Consider the following 19,719-nt stretch of genomic DNA (forward strand, 5'->3'; position numbering starts at 1 on the left):
TCAGCTTAAATATTACTCTATTCTAATCACTATACAACAGTGTTTCCCAGTTTTATTTTTTAATATCATATATCAAATGCTGTCATTTTAAATAGCTGTCTACAGCAGATGCTCTTGATTGGAGTATCCTGCTAGGAACAAGTTAAAAATGTTTGCCTAAAAGTCCCAAGGCCTTTGTGGAGAAAATGTCACACTTTAGGCATGATAATTAATTATTCTCTATTTGTATGACAAGTGTTAACAGTATGTTTGGAAAGGTTACCAAGCATCTGTGATACACTTGCAGTAATTGGAAAAAAATCAGAAAATTATTGTCTTTTGCAGGAAAATCTCAGTTTGGAGTTTGAAATTATATGAACTAATTCTGCAGAAATAAAAGTGGTATTACATCATTTTAAATGGAAAATGATATTATAAATAGAAGAGCCAATAATGCTATATTACACCTGATCTGCAAACAAACAAAAACACTGAGGGACATTAGCTGCATACAGATTCTACATATAGGTCAATCAGATTCTAGAAAATGTTCAAGCATTATCTTCAGACAAGACTCTTTTTTACAATGACCACTTTTACACCAATCCCAATAATAAAAATGTAGACTGTCATTATAAGTCAAAAGTTCTGTTAAACAACTCTGCATTTTAGTAATTTCTAGGAATCTAATAAAATTGAAACTGTTCAAATTTTAGAGGTCAAGAAGTTCCATCATATAGGTCTTTATCCCTCTTAACTCATGGCAAAAAAATCTATTAACAGATTCCTCTTGGTTTTTCATAAACTGAGTTTATACTGGGTGAGAAAACAGCCCTGCAGATACAGTATACCTAGGTAGAACTCAGTTTAACATGTAAATAAACCACAGCTTGTATAAACCATGATTTGAGCTAAGCATTACGTGCGCAAATCAAGCCATTGAGACTTATTTAACCAACCATGCCTGGAATAAATCAAGATTGAGCATAATGAATCTCGTTGTTTGTTGTTTGTGGAATTACAGTGCAATGACACAATGTTTTTTGTTATTTTTTTAATTTGTTTTTAATCATTCTTTGTTTAAATTTTCCCTTTCTAATTATAGAATACTCAAAGTGGCTAATAATCTCTAGTTATATACCAAAGTTGAGATACCTCTATTCAGACTGTGTGTTCCAGGGTATCCTGGGTGAATAGAAGCTGATACTACTTTTATATTATATACAAAGTTAAGCACAACTGCTTTCTACTCATTTGAATGTATGCTCACTACTTCCGAACAGTTGTTTACAGATTCTAAATAAATAGATATGACAGATGCAGATGTTTAGATACTCTTTCAGTCAATACTTTGTAACACTTCTTTTGGCAGAGATAACAGCTTCCAATATTTTCCACAGCCGGCCAAAATATTTTTACTTTTGGCATTTTTCCCTACTGTTCCTTGCAGAACAATTCTAGCTCAGAAATATTCTTAGGTCTCCTTATATGCATTGAATCCCACCCCCCCACACACATGATTTTCAACCCTATAAACTATGAAGGCTGTACCAAAACCTTTTCCGTTTTTCTAGAAGCAGATTTGAAAGATTATTGTCTTGTTGAAATAGCCAACCTCTTTCTAGGTTTATTTTTTTCATCGATTATGGAACAGCTTGAGAATCAAGAAAAATCACTGGTAAAATTACCCCAAGCTGAAAATACTTGCAAAACAGAACCTACACATTACTATAAGGAATGTCCTGAAAACTTTACCTGACACTGGAGTAGGTATCCACAGGTCCACACAACAGTGTTGCTTATACAATGATCTGCATGGGAGAGTTGTCAGAAGGAAACCTCACCACAAAAACCATTCTCTAAATTGTGCAAAAGAAAACCACAAGAAACCTGAAATATTTGGGATCGAACTACTTTAGAAAAATGAAACAAAAATTAAACTGTTGGGCCACAACTACATAGGATACATCTGGAGAACAAGGCCTAAGTACTAAAGAAAATAATATTTCGCCAATGATGGGTGTATTATGCTTTGGTGTTGTGGGACAACCAAATCTTCTGATGAGTTTAATAAACAAAGGTGGACATAGAATGCAGAATAAATGTATAAAGACTTTTATATGATTACAGAAAACACTTGAAAGCTATTAATTCTCCTCAAAAAGATCTTATAAAATTCTAACTGGAAAGAGTTTACAAACTTTGATAGCTGCCATATACATTGTTTTCTTATTTTGATAAACAACAGCACATAGGGCTTAGCTACACAGCCTAGGAGGGTACATGTAGATAAATATACGCCATTTAATATTTTCTGAAGACCTGTCCTCCCAACAGAGCTTTGTTCTCATAGATAGCCTGCTGCCAAAGTAGGCGGAAGCCAGTCCAATATGTTCCAGCATGAAAGCATGTTTGATCTGGAAAAAGATCTCCCATCTGGACAATCCATGGTGCACTGAAGAGAAGACATGGTAAAAGGTGATGACCAGCTCCAGTTGGCCTTGAAAATCAGCTATCTGGTTTATGGGTTCAATGCCTGTTCTACAATATTGTTTTAGTTGATGAACAGAATGGAGCCCTGGCTCCCCTAGAGTAGTTGGCTCATTGTCAACCCTGAAATTGGCTTGCCTATTCCCAGTTTAATATATGTAATTGAAAGGACTCAACCCTTCTACTACTGTAGCCTGTGCAGTGGGGAATTCTTGTTCTAGGTTACCATTCTTGGGGAATCCCTAAATCTTTGCTTCCTCTCTTCATTCCATTTAGAATATCATCTAGAATAGAAGTGGCTTCAACATATAGTCATTTATTCCTCTTCTCCTATCCTTTTGGATATGTAGAGCTTTATGCACACTGATTTGACACAAGAATCAGCAAAGTGATTTCTTAGACTTCAGCTTTTCTACAACATTTATCCAATATCTGCATTTTGACTGCAAGATCTGGATGACCACTATTTGGCAGTCAACAGGAACAAAAAGTTCAACATTCTCCTATTTACTAGTGGTTGACAGGCCAACTAGTCAATAATCATCAGAAAAATTATGCAGAAATACCCAAGTGTACTCAATGCAAAAAACACATCTTGCACAAACCAAAATCATTTACTTGAACTCCACCACCAAGAACATTTATGCAGCACCTGCATAAATCCAGGGAATTACTACACAGCAATTATGATAAATTCTTTGCAGCCATCTAATGGTGGTCTGGCTGATAGGTTGACTGTTATAAAAAAAAATATTGGCTGTGGTGGCTGAACCTTGGAAACACCATCCTGGTACATTCTGCCTGGTGACTGGAGGTTGGTTTTCTTATAGTTGGTGATTTTCAAATTTTACTCAAGGACAATTGCCAATTGTTGCCATTACAGTGTGTGTGAAAAAAAAGCATGGCCCCATTCCTAATGCCTATTTATTTATGAAATGTATATGGTCTCCCATCTTAAGCAAATGATTTGGAGTGACTTATTAAAGACATATTGTGGGTATAGCTTGGTCTATCTCCATGTGATTTTTCAGCTCTGGAAGGGGAAGAAAGCATGGCAAAGTGATTGTGTAGATAAACCCAAACGTAAGTATCAGTCTAAATTTACAAAGCTTAATTTTGTACCTTACAGAGATTGTGTCAGGTTCTGTTTACTTAAATGCTCAGTGAAACTCTACCACCACCCTACCTAGCATCTCGGTGAATTCTTTCACAAGAAAGTACTGTCCTAATCCATGAATAACATCAAACATCTTTCTCATCAACCAGATAGACAACAGAGGGCATGGTTGAATGCTGTAATCAATTAGTGTATGGAAGGCACATTCTGTGACTTGTCAGGTTGGTAGTGAGCTTTTAACAGAATAATAGGGTTGGGAATGGATCTTGGAGGTCTTCTAGTCCAACCCCCTGCTCAAGCAGAAAACCCTATAACATTTCAGACAAATGGCTGTCCAATCTCTTCTTAAAAACCTCCAGTGTTGGAGCATTCACAGCTTCTGGAGGCAAGTTGTTCCACTGATTAATTGTTCTAACTGTCAGGAAATTTCTCCTTAGTTCTTGTTTGGTTCTCTTCTTGTTTACTTTCAATTCATTGCTTTTTGTTCTGCCTTCAGGTTCTTTGAAGAATAAATTGACACGCACACCCCCTTTGTATTAGAGCACCTTATACTTTTCAGTCACTGTACACCTTCACCTCATTTCCTTGGAAAAATAACTGTGGAGTGTAAGACCACTAACTCAGTAGGAATTGACTTTTTGATTTCATGCCAGATAGCCTGACTAGGACAATGTGATTTGTCAAAATATGCAGAATGAAAATGCTCCTTTTCCTGTCACTGAATTCTCTAGGTTTCTTGCTCAGCTAACTAGACTTAGGGGAAAAAATACTCTTAAGCAAACTGTAAACATCTTATTCATAAGTCCATGTACTTGGACTTCCGTAAACGTGTATTGCATGTTTCTTATCCCTGATCACTCCCACCTTTCCTTTCCCTCTTCCCCAAGCAAAGAGACAAACAAGTACATATACTGCTGTGTGCCCTCTTCTATAATGTTTTAAAACAAGGATGCCAGAATTTCAAATGATTCCAAATTTCCAGATGAAGATAAAACATGATGGATAATTACAATAAATTACAATACATTGCCCAATTATTTGGCAAATTCCAGTTGCTTATGTCAGTGATGCATCTGAGACTTCTAAAAGATGGTTTAAACTTTTCACAAAATTAATTTGAATTGATCTAATATGGCAGTGTCCAATGCCAGATATTGGCATGTGGATTCAATAAATGTGTGGCAACACAGCAAGTGAGCAAATGGAGAATGATAAAGTACATTTCCCCCCACCCCAATACCTTCTTCACCACCCACCCACCACCTGGATTCCCATCTTGCCCTCTGTTTAATGAATTTTCATAGCAGATAATTGGCATAGGGAGACTGCAGAATCAGTTCTGGAGTTAGTTCATTACCAGCAGTGGCCCACACTTCTGAATTAAGAGGGAAGAGAAATATTCCTTCAGAGAATAGTTGGAAAGCAAAAATGCTGAGCGCAATCTAGGGGTCTCAGTCAGAACCTTCGAATTATTTATTTTTATCCCTTTCAGTTATCAACTATGAGCGATTTGAAATCCAAAAAGTATATTGTTTTTAAAATATTATTAATATGCTAAAACCCTTCTTCCCAAGGTAGCTTTGAATATAGTTAGTCAAACCCAAAGAAAAACATTTTAAAGCCGATCTGAATTTTATTAGTAGTCGTTAATGGAACTCCAGAGAAAGAGGGTTCCACCTTGTATGGAGTGTCTGACTTGGCTGTTTTCTCTGGTAATGAGGGAGCATGTTGAATGTTCATGCATCCTCTTGGGACCTGCATGAAAATCTTGGATCCAAATTGCCATGTCTGCTACTGAGCTGCTGACTAATCATCTGGCATTATGGAAAATGGGATGGTTTTTCAGACAGCATGGGGAACAGCTAATGCTCCAAGTTGGGAATAAATTTGACCTAAACATTTGGGTTGTAGAATGGATGCTGTATTCTGTTGAACATTCGATTGAGGTACTGTCCTAGAACAGACAATTTAAAATGTAGGGCATTTCTTGTCCTGAAACAATGAATATAAAACACACTACTGTTTAATTCCATGTAGTCAAGAAATGCATGCAATTAGTATTGATTTAGTTCTCATCTAGCCTACTGGTGTGTTTTAGCTCCCACTGTAACAGTCCACACTTTGTGAGATCATATTATTCATCTGGTGAAGTAGGTTGGGCTGTTGCCAAGGAACATTTCTTCCATAGATACCCAAGACCTCATGCCTTGCTAAACTATTGTCAGCACTTAGGTCTGTCATTCCTTACATGCAAGAACATAGGTATCTGCAAGTATCTTCATGTTGCAAAGACATGCATTAACAACATTTGTAAATACTTAATATTTGTTTTGCTGGAGTGAGAATGTATTGTTTCAACACGCTCCTCCATTATTTTGTCTATGCTATCAATTAAGGTTCCCAATTTGTGCCCCCTGTATATTTTTATCACATACCATACTACTATAAGTCAAGCGTGACATATATAATGGCTGTCAGATGTTGGCTGTCATCTTGTTTTGCAAATATTAGTATTTGCACTTTACTAACTGTGCTGAAAAGCATGGGGGAAGGGAGGCAACACAGAGAGAATGCACTTCAATTCTCACATCTTATACCATATTATACCAAAAAAGAATTTGAGAGGGGTTTTTTTAGCAAAAAAGAAGAGGTGGTACAGTATGGCTACACAGAACTAAAAGTCATCTATCAGCAGTACACATTTTAATACTATCATGTTGGATTAAGTAATGTAACAGTATTCAGACCATTTCTTTGCTTATTACTTATTCTATCAATCCCATATTTTTTCTCTTAGTGGAGTGGATAAGGCAGTTGCCTTTACTCCACATAAGCAATAAATGAAAATACCCTAAAATTAATAATAATATGATGATGCTTTATGACATCCAAAGTTCTTGGGAAGCACAATGCAGATGGAGGCTAACACCACATTTTTGAGTATACAGTAACACCAATAATCAAATTAAAGTCAGATGACAATAAGAAAAATGAAATTAAGGCCAGCTCAGTTGCTTATCTATTAGTTATCTCTCCCTCTTTCTTCAAACAGAGGCAAACGTTCATCTAATAAATAATATTGTTGAGTTCTATAACACAGGAGAATGCCTTTGACTATAGTGTAAGATGCAGTGATAGCTTCCAACAATTCCATTCTGAATAAGGTGTCTGCTGTTAATACTTAGTAAGCAATACTTGTTAATACTTAGTAAGCTTTCCTGGGGAGGAAAGCCATGGCAAATCTAGACAGCACACTAAAAAGCAGAGACATCACCCTGTCAACAAAAGTGCGTATAGTCAAGGCTATGGTCTTCCCAGTTGCAATGTATGGCAGTGAAAGTTGGACCATAAGAAAGGCTGAGCGCCAAAGAATTGAGGCCTTTGAACTATGGTGCTGGAGAAGACTCCTGCGAGTCCCTTGGACTGCAAGGCGATCAAACCGGTCAGTCCTAGAGGAGATCAATCCTGACTGCTCTTTAGAAGGCCAGATCCTGAAGCTAAAACTCAAATACTTTGGCCACCTAATGAGAAGGAAGGACTCACTGGAGAAAAGCCTAATGCTGGGAAAGATCGAGGGCAATAGAAGAAGGGGACGACAGAGAATGAGGTGGCTGGATGGAGTCACTGAAGCAGTAGGTGTGAGCTTAATGGACTCCAGAAGATGGTAGAGGACAGAAAGGCCTGGAGGAATGTTGTCCATAGGGTCGCGATGGGTCGGACACGACTTCGCAGCTAACAACAACAACAACAACAAGCAATGTAGTCAATCATTTATTTTTATTTTAAGTAGTAGCATTTTTCTTCAACCTCCAGCTTCTGATTAAGGCACTAGCTTAGAAAATGGGAGGCCATGAGTTCTAGTCCCACCTTAGGCAGGAAGCCAGCTGAGTAAACTCCCTTTCTCTTAGCCTTAGGAAGATGGTGATAATGGCAAACCACTTCCAAAAACCCTTGCCAGGAAAACTGCAAGGACTAGTCCAGACAGTTACCAGGAATCAATGCTGACCTGAAGAGATGGAAAAGAGTTTTTGAGATGCATTTATATGTAAGTATAAGTATGGTCTGAGTCTCCTAATATAGATTGCAAAGATGTGCTGGTAAATATTAGGAGCTGACTCTGCCAACTTCGTTGCTGCCAGCAAGCTAGCTATGGAAGAGCTCCCCAGGCATAGTGGCTTAGCTTTACTTTCAACAGGCCAAAAAAATTCCAGAAAATATACTATTGGCTGTTTCAAGCCAGTGGGATCTGGTTCCAGCATAATGATGCAGATTGATCTATACAGGTTCCTTTGGAGTCAACTATAAACATCAACACTGATTGACTGGCCAGCAATCTGAAAGAAGTCTGGGTTAAGGGGCAAATTTTTGTGCTTGCTTGACGGTTGACCTTTATTGAAGATCTTCAATGTTGCCCCAGAGGAAAGCATTTACTACCAGTAGCACTGCTTCTCTAGCCATGCTGAAATCCAGACAACTGTATGAAGTATTCTGTGCTTGGAATATGGGTTTGTGTTTGTCAAACAGCAGCCCCTCACCCATCAATGTGACATAGCAAGCTGAAGATACTTTCAAAAACAGATGGCAGTCTGCTGATCTAAGAAAAGGAAATGTTTTAAAAATCTTTCAAGCATGTCAAAACCCTTGGGCATATGTAAAGTTTAGTTTGGAAATTTCAGCTCCTGAATTTTAAATGCATAATCCAAATCATGTAGTAGGGCTAAGTAGTAGCTTGATTCATTATGCACTGCATTCCAAATATTAATATGCATATTCTATACACCAAACCTACAGTATTTCTGTTTAAAATTCACTATATGTATATAATGGGTATGCAAATTTCCAAATCTGATAACAGTCATAATGGTCTCCCTGCCCTCATTTAAAAATTCTTGGAGGAAAAGCAAACGATCCACACAAATGCTGGATTATAGCCATTTGTGCTGATTGGCATGACTGCAATTTCATTCATTTTTATGGCTGAGAAGGGCGAGAGCAATATCAGTCCTCAGGCCTTTTTAAAAATCCATTCCCCTCCAGGTCAAATATATTTTTTAGCCTTGTCTATCAATTATATTTTTAAAATATTTAAGTTCAAAGATGAGGAAGGGAGCATTTGTCAATAACAATAATAAAACACTCAGACATTCAAGATTACATTGGCTGAGCCACATAATAGAAATGTTTAGAGCTATCATCTGGATATGCCTTCCCTATTTTTATTAATAAAATTTGACCGAGGAATATAGAAAAAGGATCTACTGCTTAAGGTACTGTGCCACCCAGAATAGTTTAGAATGATCAAACTGTAGGCTGTGAACCCAAATATATTAAAACAATAATCCCATACAAAATGTTCCTATATATGGCCTGGCTCATAAATCAAGTGACTGGGAGCAATTTAATTTGCAAAGGGTACTAGATTTTTGCTGCATAAATCTGAATGAGTTCTAGATCAGAGATCCCCAACCTTTGGGGCACCAGGGACCGGTTCTATGGAGAGGTTTTTCCGAGGACTGGAGGGTGTGTGGTTTTGTATGCTGCCTGCATCTTATGGATGGGGCTTTGCTTGTTTGTGTGGACCGGTTGCTGGCATGCTACGCCGTGGTACTGGTCCATGGACTGGGGGTTGGGGACCTCTGTTCTAGATGGCAACAATGTGATACCAGAAAATACTAAATGTATTCCTAAAACAGGTAAACCTAGGATTACTAGATCTGACTGCAAAAATCAGAATGATCATCAAATGCAGAATTAGTTTCAAATAAATTTCTATATTCCTTTTCTGTTACCTAATGATCTAGTTTTGCAGCCTAGATCTAGTAGCCCTATCTTAATATGAAGATTGTGTACTCCAGATGATATTGGGAAGGAGGTGTCTAAAATATAGCTTAACCATAACTTATTAAAAAACTCACATGACTGCTAGCTGGAGGAAAAGAGATACAGAAAATTAACTCTAGAGGTCATCTGGAGTTTTACAGTACCTATCTAACAATTCTAGTTCTAAAAATATTGTGTAAATAGCTTCTTTATAGCCTGGAATATATGAAATTTACCTGTAAAGGTAAAATTCTTCACCACTATATTAACATATTTTTCTTCAATCCATAAGCAGGTATCCTTTGCACTGTCCTTTTTGACCCTATTCTTTCTCCTCACACTTTTAATAGCAATAGCACTTAGACTTATATACCACTTCACACTTATGAGAAGTGTGAGAATTATATGAGAATTCATAACTATTATTTCCAAAATACAAAGAAAATAAAATTATTAATCCATGCTATATTAAAGTAACATTTCTTTTAAATTTATCAAAAGGAAATGGCAATCTGATGCACACTGATTATTTCTAAGAAAGAAATAATAATAATAATAATAATAATAATAATAATAATAATAATAATAATAATAATAATAATAATAATAATAATAATTTTATTTATATACCGCCCTTCTCCCGAAGGACTCAGGGCAGTGTAATATACAAATATATTTATTGATAGATAAATCACTGTATCAGCAGGGGAAAATAAGTTTAGAAAACTATAATTTTATTTTGTGCCTCTGCATATATGATTTCATTGCTTCATTTCCTACTTTTTTAATCTTTTCATAGGTGTGTAAACAGATACTGGAATGGATTGCATGTTAGCACATGATTTGCAAGAACTGAATCTATGAAGAGCAAGAAGGATTAGAGTCAGATGCAAGTGCCACTGGCTGTTCAGTACACACAAGTTATCCTTGAGGATACATATTCACCCAACTGTATAATTATTTTTTTAATTACTGAAAACAACCCATACACGCACCCTAACCACATACTAATGACTTCAAGTGCTTCTAAAATAGCGACGTTAGAAGTACTCCCCTTGTTTGACTGTTTAGTGGTTTACAATTTGCCCAGATAACACAGCAAGCCAACTATATTATATTACAACAGATAATGGCAATCAGTATTAAATACAGTGGTTGAGACTTCAAAATAAACAAGAGATTATGTGGAAACCAAGCTATAAAGTTACAACATGAAAATATATTTTGTTCTGTTTAAGAATGTAATAGCTTTTGCATCAATCATGAAACTATTTGAACATTAGATAAGACATTGATTTAATAACTCTATTGGCCAATAATTCATGAAGGTGGAGATGATCCAATATTCATGTAGAAATGGAATGCCCATTCTTTATCTTTCTCCATATTCTAGATTTTTTCCTTTGATATTCTGAGAATTTTTTTTTAAAGCTACCATCCATCTTGAGGTAAAAAATACTATTTTGCATCACAGAAAGACCATTTTAATCCTGCATTGTGTAACCATGATGGCAAACTATGTGAAATAACCACAAAAAGTAAATAAGCGAAAAAGTATATTCCAACAAATATTCTACCTCTCATATTAGGGCTAATATAAACCTAGCATTATGACAGTTTGAGAGTTTTTTTCATGTTTGGTAGTTAAACCTACATTAGAGTTATCAGGTCCGGACTGTAAAAATCTGGATGATCAATAGATGTCAGCAAAATGATTCAGAAAATTGTGTCTTCTGCCATCCAGTGTTCATTCAGGGTTTTGTAGCTCAGGCCTAAATCACCTGCATTATCTAAATTCATTTTTAAATTTTGCTATGAAATGAGTTCCATAGTTTAACAATGAAAAGTGTAAGGTACTTTTGGGTCAAATATTTTGAGAGAGGAGGAAAACTTTTTTCTGACCACTTTTTCCATTTTATGCAGAAATGTATTCACTTTCATCATGTCCTCTAATTCATTTCAAACAACTATGAAACTTTGATTGACAGAGAAATTCCTTCTGTTGCTTCACTATTTGTTAGTCATTGCTCACTTTCAGACCATTGTTTCTACAGCCTGAACTTGATCCCAGTGTGTTTCATCCTAGAAATATAGTTGGGGGGGTGGGGGGACTTCCAGTTCTCATGTTCAGGGCAGGAACCGTCCGACTATCCTAGACAAATGGCTGTCCAACTCCTGTTTGAAATCTCTTTTATTTGTTTTATTTGTTTTATTATTATTATATTAAATGTCTGCCAGAATCAAATTCTATAAACTGTAATTTGAAGAGAATGTTGAGGCTTTTTTATTAGAAACCTTTGAACTTTCTCAGAATTACAGATTTCTGGAGAAGAAAGGGAGATGGTTAAAGCAGTGTGCACCTTGAAGTAAACATCTTGAAAGTGATCTACACTTTAATCTGATTCAAACTTTGTGGTAGGTATCTTCCAATATACAGTGCCTGTAATCAGTGTTATTTGAAGTACTTCGCACTCAAGACCTGATTCATATTGGCAGAAATACATTATCTTCATCATTGTGACAGACTTTTTCTATGCCAATGCCAGTTTAAATGGTTGACTTATGGACTTACAACCCTCAGGATGAGGTTAGATGAAACGTGGGTTGGTTTAACTGATGTCATTTGAAGAGTGTCTAAGCAACTTAGAAGACTTTTGATAGCTCTCATACCTTCACAGTGATGAAAATGCTGTTTGGTAATTATAAGCAATCATTAAACAGATTATGCAAACAATGGGATCTAATTGAGCTTCGTTTTGTTTTTAAACATATACCACCCACTTTGTCATAATTTTTCTGAGTCAAATTCAGTGCGCTTGTTCTAACATATAAATCCCTTCACAATTCAGGACCTGCCTGTCTAAAGGAAAAACTCTCCTTTTATATTACTAACTGTCAATTTCACTCAACAATTGACCATTCTTTAAAAGACCCACTAAGGAAAGAAGCCTAGCTGGGACACATTGAAGCTAGAACTTTTCTGAAGTGGCTCTAATGCTGTGAATTTCCCTTCTCATTGTTTTAACCTCTTGGGTTACTTTTTAAGTCACCTGAAAACCTGATTTTAGAAACTGGCATTTCCTTACAGAAGCTCATTTATGTTTACACAAATGCTACTTTTAATTGTGATGTGATTGGCTTTTTCCTATTTATTGGTAGGTGTATTTGTTTTTATGTAGCATATTATTGTTTCATGTAAACTGGCTTTGCCAGGAGCATGTGAGTATATATTTAAAACATAAATAAATGAATAAATGTATTTATTATAATGCATAGATATATACAAAAGTTCTTTTTTTCCACAGAGGCCAAGATTGATTTGGGACTAAGTAGCCCTGAAAAAAATGTTTACAAAATTCAAATGGCTAAACCGTCAAAGCTAACCAACCGAGTGTTATTCAGTGAAGATGCAATAATTATATTAATTTTACCAAAATCCAATTTTTCCTTTTTCTACAATGTTCTCATTAGTCTTACTTGGTTATCAGAAATGAAAGATATCTATATAGTCTATGAGTACCACTATTGAATGATGTTTCTTTTTTTAAAAAAACACCTTCCATCAGGAAGAAATTAAACCAGGTGATGTCTTGACAGCCAATTCAGAAATTTACAGTTTTTTCTATGATGGACTATTATGAAAAAAAAGTTTTTGATTATGATCAGTTTGTAGCTAAATGTGGACATTTATCAGATGCTGAAGGATCAATAAGATGCATTGTGAAAAATGTGATGCACATTCCCTGAATTTTGAATTAATAAAGGTGGACGATGATATTAAATTGGACAAGCCTTATTTTTAGAGCTCATTTTATTGGATTAGAAATACAAGTCTATGCCATGAAAACAGGAAAAGACATTCAGCAACATATGGACAGATCCAAATTAAGCAGATGAGATGTAGATAAGTTCTAAATTGCTAGGATTTAAGAAGGAAAGATCCAGTCTTTCTACCATTTGCAAGGATTCCTTTCAATTACCACTTTAGACAGTTTCACAGTTAGTTTAGCCCATCTGTATTCATGTCCTATTCCATGTCTCCTTTGTTTGGGTGCTTCTGTCATGTTGCTGTGCAGCCTAAGGCCTTGCTGAAAAGCACAGCTCCAGTTCCAGGTTTGCATAGTTTTAAATATCCTGTCCGTGTCTCTAGATCCACCCATGTTTAATTTTTTAACAAGTGGGGATGGGTGAGTGAAGCCTAACTGGATCACTACTGGTTTTAGAATGTTGTTGTTGTTGTTGTTGTTGTTGTTATTATTATTATTATTATTATTATTATTATTATTATTATTATTATTATTATTATTATTATTATTATTATTATTATTATTATATTTTTATACCGCCCTTCTCCCGAAGGACTCAGGGTGGTGTACAGGGCAATAAAGGGCGGTGTACAGGGCAATAAATATAAAAACGAAATACAAAAGTTAAAAAACAATTAAATATTATACCCGAATATAAAACAGTAATTAAAAGACATATTAAAACACCAACCCTAACCCATCAAACCAGGTCAGATTGCTCAAATAAATAAGTTTTTAGATCGCGCCGGAAGGAGCGAAGGTCGGGAGCCATCCGGAGCTCAACCGGCAAGTGGTTCCACAGGTCTGGCGCGCCCACAGAGAACGCCCTCCCCCTAGGGGCCACCAATCGACATTCTTTGATCAGAGGCACCCTGAGGAGGCCCTCTCTGTGGGAGCGCACTGGACGGAGGGAAGTTGACGCCGGCCGCAGGTGTTGCCGTAGGTAATCTGGACCCATGCCATGTAGGGCCTTGTAAGTCATTACCAACACCTTGAATCTCACCCGGAGGGCAACTGGCAGCCAATGCAGCTCGCGGAGCAAAGGTGTAACATGGGATTATCGGGAGACTCCCAGCACTACTCGCGCGGCTGCATTCTGCACCAGTTGGAACCTCTGAGTGGTCTTCAAGGGCAGCCCCATGTAGAGAGCATTACAGTAGTCCAGACGAGAGGTCACGAGCGCATGAGTGACTGTACGCAAGGCATCCCGGTCCAGATAGGGTCGCAACTGGCGCACCAGGCGAACCTGGGCAAAGGCCCCCCCTAGTCACAGCTCCAATATGCTCTTCTAAAGAGAGCTGTGAGTCTAGAAGGACCCCCAAGTTGCGCGCCCTATCTACAGCCAGTTTGGCCAAAAAAAAAACCAAAACCAAACCACAACCCTTAAGGAACATAAATTATTAAGGAACTTGGAATTACCTTTCCCCCACTTCATATTTGGAGCAGTGAAAGTAGGGGAAAGATCCTGGACTAGATCTGGCCTCTCAGATGTAGCCCCCTTTTCTCAATTGCCACGCCAAATGCCAAAGCACATGATCTGAAGAAATATGAGAATGTGAATAAAAGGCAATCTAACATACTGCTAAGATGGATGTCTCATGGCAACAAATTATATTCATTCTGTTTTGTATTGTCTAGGAATATTGTGGCATGTGCAAGCAACAAGCCAGGCAACCCTTCCTCTGCCACCATGACCATTCATTGCCAACCATCCAAAGAGGCATGCAGAACTAATATTTCTAGAGTTCTGTTAGTACATGCCTGAAAAGTCTTGTACAGGAAAGAAATGTTTATAAGAAATGCAACATTCCAGGATACAGTAGACAGTTCTGATGGGGAAGGTCTGGCCAAACCTTTGATAAAGGAAGAGTGATAGAATCAGGAGGATCAGTGGCCATTCAGTTTTATTTTCTAAATACACTACCTACCTTTGCTGAACTTCTGATGCTGGGTGGCCCTGGTTAAAGTAGCAAAGAGTAGACAAGTCAATATGCTGTTAGCCATAGCTGGTTGCTGGAATGGAAAGGTCTGAGAGCACGCACTGCTGAACTAGAAATGCCAGTTAGCACAGCTCCAATAGGCATTAGCAACAGCAATCTTTGTTATTTTGCTTGTAAACTATTTTATTTGTTGGTGAAGATGTCAATCATTTGTGAGCTAGCCATTCCACAATCTCTGTGGTTTACTCCTCCTAGCACATGCCCAGTCTACTTACTCAATCAAGCTTGCATTCTGGTTCTGAGCTGGGTGGCCTCAGAAGAAAGTTAGAAGCAGAAGGCTAAAATCCCACCACAACATAAAAAGGACAATATGTCTGACTTGCCATAATGAGCCATTTAGTTAACAGCTGGGTTCAAGGAGACCTTCTTCTCAGTCATTACACTGAAGCTCAGGCAGCAGGAATATGTTTGTAACAAGAATAGCAGGCAAAGCTTATGCATCTGTGTAATGCTTTAATGAAAACTGTGCAGGCAGTCATGGCTGATTCCTGTCCTGACTAGTACATTTTGAACATTCTCTGCTATCTCTGTTTAATTACATGGTTTTGTTGCCACAATACCAGAATTGCCCTGAAAACCTTTGGCTGTGGGATACACTTGAAATGAATGGTTTTGTTCCCCAATTATGAATATTTACACAAACACTTATGCACTGACTGTTATTTAAGTGAGTAACAAGTGTTCAAACATTGTAATTAATAACAGGACACAATGCACCAGTAGTATATAATCATTGGGTAGGAACTCTGCTGAAGGATTTACTACAACCTCCTCATGCCCCCCAAATGTATATAAATACACCCTAACAAAAATAATATAAAGTGATGTATACATTTATCAGATTTGTAACTGTATACACACACATATGCATTTATATAAATTATTTATACAAAGTTAAATGGGGCTTTAGACTATGTTTCTCTTTCCACGGATAGGAAAGGATTTTGCCCCCTTGCTAGAGAAACTGAACCTTTCACTCTTAATTTATGTATTTTCAGCTTTCCATTTTAAACCATCTGACACAAGGAAAAACCTGGTTTATTTCAGGCTTGTCTCTTGATTTAGAGCAGGTTATGGTCGCTTCTGACATTCCTTCCATTAAAAGTAATACCTCGTTACTGTGAGAAAAAAATTCAGCTAATATAAAAGGTAAAACTACTACTTCATAGCTTTTGAATTCAGAAATCTTATAACTTATTGTGGGTCATAATCGCTCATCATCATGAAACACATACGGTAGTTATATTTTAAACATATCAATAGCAGGTGGAAAGAGAGTGAGGGGAAAGAAGAAAGGTTAATCTACAGAAGTTTCCTATGCATAACTAATCTGGATTTGTATGAGGGTGATGTTACCATTTTTTCCACTTTCTGCAGGATAAAATGTACATAAAATGTAGAATGTGTCTGAAATGGTCTGATGGACTGAATGAAGACCATCAATAAAAAAGGATGTATGTTATGTTATCTTCTTTTATGCAGGATTCTCTCATGGTATGGCTTTTTGCAAAGCTGCTTTGGAAGAAAATAATAAGTATTCTCAAAGACCACATATCAGATATTTGTAACAAATGTTTACTGTAGAAATATATGACACTGGCCATAAATATTTATTTTTCCTCAAAATGTAAATAGGTAAGAGCCTTTATGCTGAAGTCTTTAAGAACGCTACATTGGGTGGAACAATCAGTATTTTAAAATACCATAAATCAGTTTTCTAGTCTAAACTTGCATACAATAAATCAATGACACTGGCCATAAATGTTTTTCCACATTGAATGTAAATACTGGAACCCTTTATTATTCACTAAATCACTTCTGCAACAATCCATTCAGGCGGGCAAAGTGCAATTTATTTTAGTTTTCTCTAACTTGATTGGCATTTCCTGTAGGACCATAGGAAATGCTGAAAACTTTTCTGATTGTAATCCACCTTAAATATACCTAATCTGGGCTGCAAAAATCCAAATGAGCACTAAATGACAGGAAAGAGACGCATCAAAGCAGCTTTTATCTGGCTAGGATAATATTGAAAGGGTACCACATAGATACTTCATTTTTCAGCTATAAGTGTTCACTGCAAAATTCAAGCCTTTGGATCAGCCAGTTTTCCTGAAGCATTATTTAAGTTAAACCAAATATATTACGCACAGTAAGAAAACAGACATTCATATTCTTTCTGGATTGTCAATCTCATCTGGAAACTTCCAAGATGAATTTAAACATTATTCCCAGGATTTCCTGTCAAAGTAAAATTTGACAGTTTCCTCTGGAAGGTGTCTTCTACCATTAAGGCAACCGGGGACAACACAACACTGGAATGAGTGGCAGAGAAGAAATGTGTAAGTTGCAGTAATTGCTGTTTGATGTTGTAAGCATTGGAATGAAATGCTCCCTTCTCTGCAACTCTTCAATAGACAAGAAGTCATTGGGGCTACCCTGTCTGTTCTACCAAAATCTGGATGACCTCTAGATAGCAGCAAATAAATGCAAACAGCTGTTCGATACGGTCTGAATTTTTACAACCACATAACATAGCACTAGAAGTCCCAGGCAAAAGGTAGGTAATCAAGGTGATCTTAGTCTAGTATTTGTTACTTGAGGGACCCACCAGATGTCTTGGACATACTTGCAAGCAAGAAATGGAAACATACACTTGTTTTTTTTGCAGCTGGTATGGGAGGCATGCTGTTATCAACTTGGTGATAAACCTGCATTCCATGAATTTATCTAATTTTCTTCTCAAGCCATCCAAGTTAGGCTCAATTACCATAGGACATTTCATTTCTCTTAAATCTCCTTTCAATTCAATTAGATGGCTTCTGGTCCTATTTTATTGAGAGGCAAGTGAAAGTTCCTTACTATTTTATTCATGCCATACATGAATTTATATATCTCAATTTTGTTCCTCTTTTCTTCTAAGGGAGGTTTTCAAGATCCCTGACAATTTTCATTGTATTTTTCCCAGTTCTATTATATTTTCACAAGTACACAGTATTAGGTTTGGACATATCATGGATTTTTTTTTAATGCCAACATTTCAGTGTTGGCAGGTTTGTTTTCAATCTCTATCTCAATGGTACCTAGGATGGAATATCCCTTTTTCATAACTGTCATCCAGCTATCCATAATGAGCCCAATATATTTTTGTCCTGGCTAGTTACAGAAAGTGTTAAGTTTTACTCACTATTGTATATGTTTTTTGCCCTGATGCATATCACTTTAGAGGTACTTAAACTGAACTTTATTTGCATTTGGTTGAGTAGTTTGGTGTAATCTGCACTTAGACAGCTGAATACTTACTCATAAATCAAGATAATTTATGAACAAATTAAAAAGCATCAGTTTTTAGAAATATCCTTGAAAGACTCTCGTTGATATTCTTTACTCCAATTCTTTGCTTTCTGCTTTTTCAAAACTAGTCAGCAATCCATTACAAAAAACCTGATCCTCTTATCCCATAACCTCAAGAACCTTTGATGACGCACTTTGTCTAAGTACTTTCAAAGTCCAAGTATACAGTGTTGACAGGGTCATCTCTATCCATGTGCTTGCTTATATTGTTAAAGAAAAACTCCAGAAGATTGGTAAGGCAGGATTTATCATTGTAAAATCCACACATATATTCCTCTATATGCTTAGTATTTTTTTTGCAATTGTGTCTACAATTTCCCCCCAAGCAGATGTTAAACTGAGCACCCTATACCTTCCTAGATTTCCCCTAAATTCGTGTTTTTTAAAAAATTGTATGATGATGGTTACCTTCCACCCCTTTGGCACTGAATCTGATATAAAGAGCAAGTTACTAGTTTTACATCTGAAGTCTTAAGTTGAGCTAAGTGGTGACATCAGGAACTATTGATATATCCTGTCAAGATGTTCTAGAGCAGGGGTCTCAAACTGGTGGCCCGTGGGCCGGATGCATCATGCACAGGCCACACCCACCCCAGCTCCACAAAGGCAAAAAATGTTATGTCACAATATGTCATGTGACGCGATCAAGTTTGATACCCATGTTCTAGAGTATTTTTGTTATCTGACTCTCTGAGAAAATCTCTCAGCTATATCTTCTCTAAGAAAGACAGGTGTAAATAATTCAGTCAATTCCTGAGCAATCTTCATATCCTCCTTGACAATCACTTTTACTCTTTTTTTTTCATTCTAGCCAGATGCTTCCTGGCTGTTTTCTGCTTCAAATGTAAGTACTTAAATAATTTCTTATTGTCTCCCTTTTATTAACCTGATGGTAGGATGATGATTTCTTGTTACTTTTTCTGTCAAAATTTGTGCTGCTTTGTCGTCGTTGCTGGAACCTTCTTCACTTTCACAACTGCCTTGACATTGCTAGAAAGCCACGCTGGTCTTTTCTTAGGCTTGGCTATTTCTTTCTTATATTGTGAAATATACATTTTGCCTAAGCCTCAATTATTATGGTCTGAAGCATCAGAGATACCTCCTTGTTGCCTTTTCATTTCAGTCTTTTTTTTCCGACTGAAATCCTCATTTT

Source organism: Vipera berus (assembly GCF_964194415.1).
Source record: "Vipera berus genome assembly, chromosome: 1".
NCBI lineage: Eukaryota > Metazoa > Chordata > Lepidosauria > Squamata > Viperidae > Vipera > Vipera berus.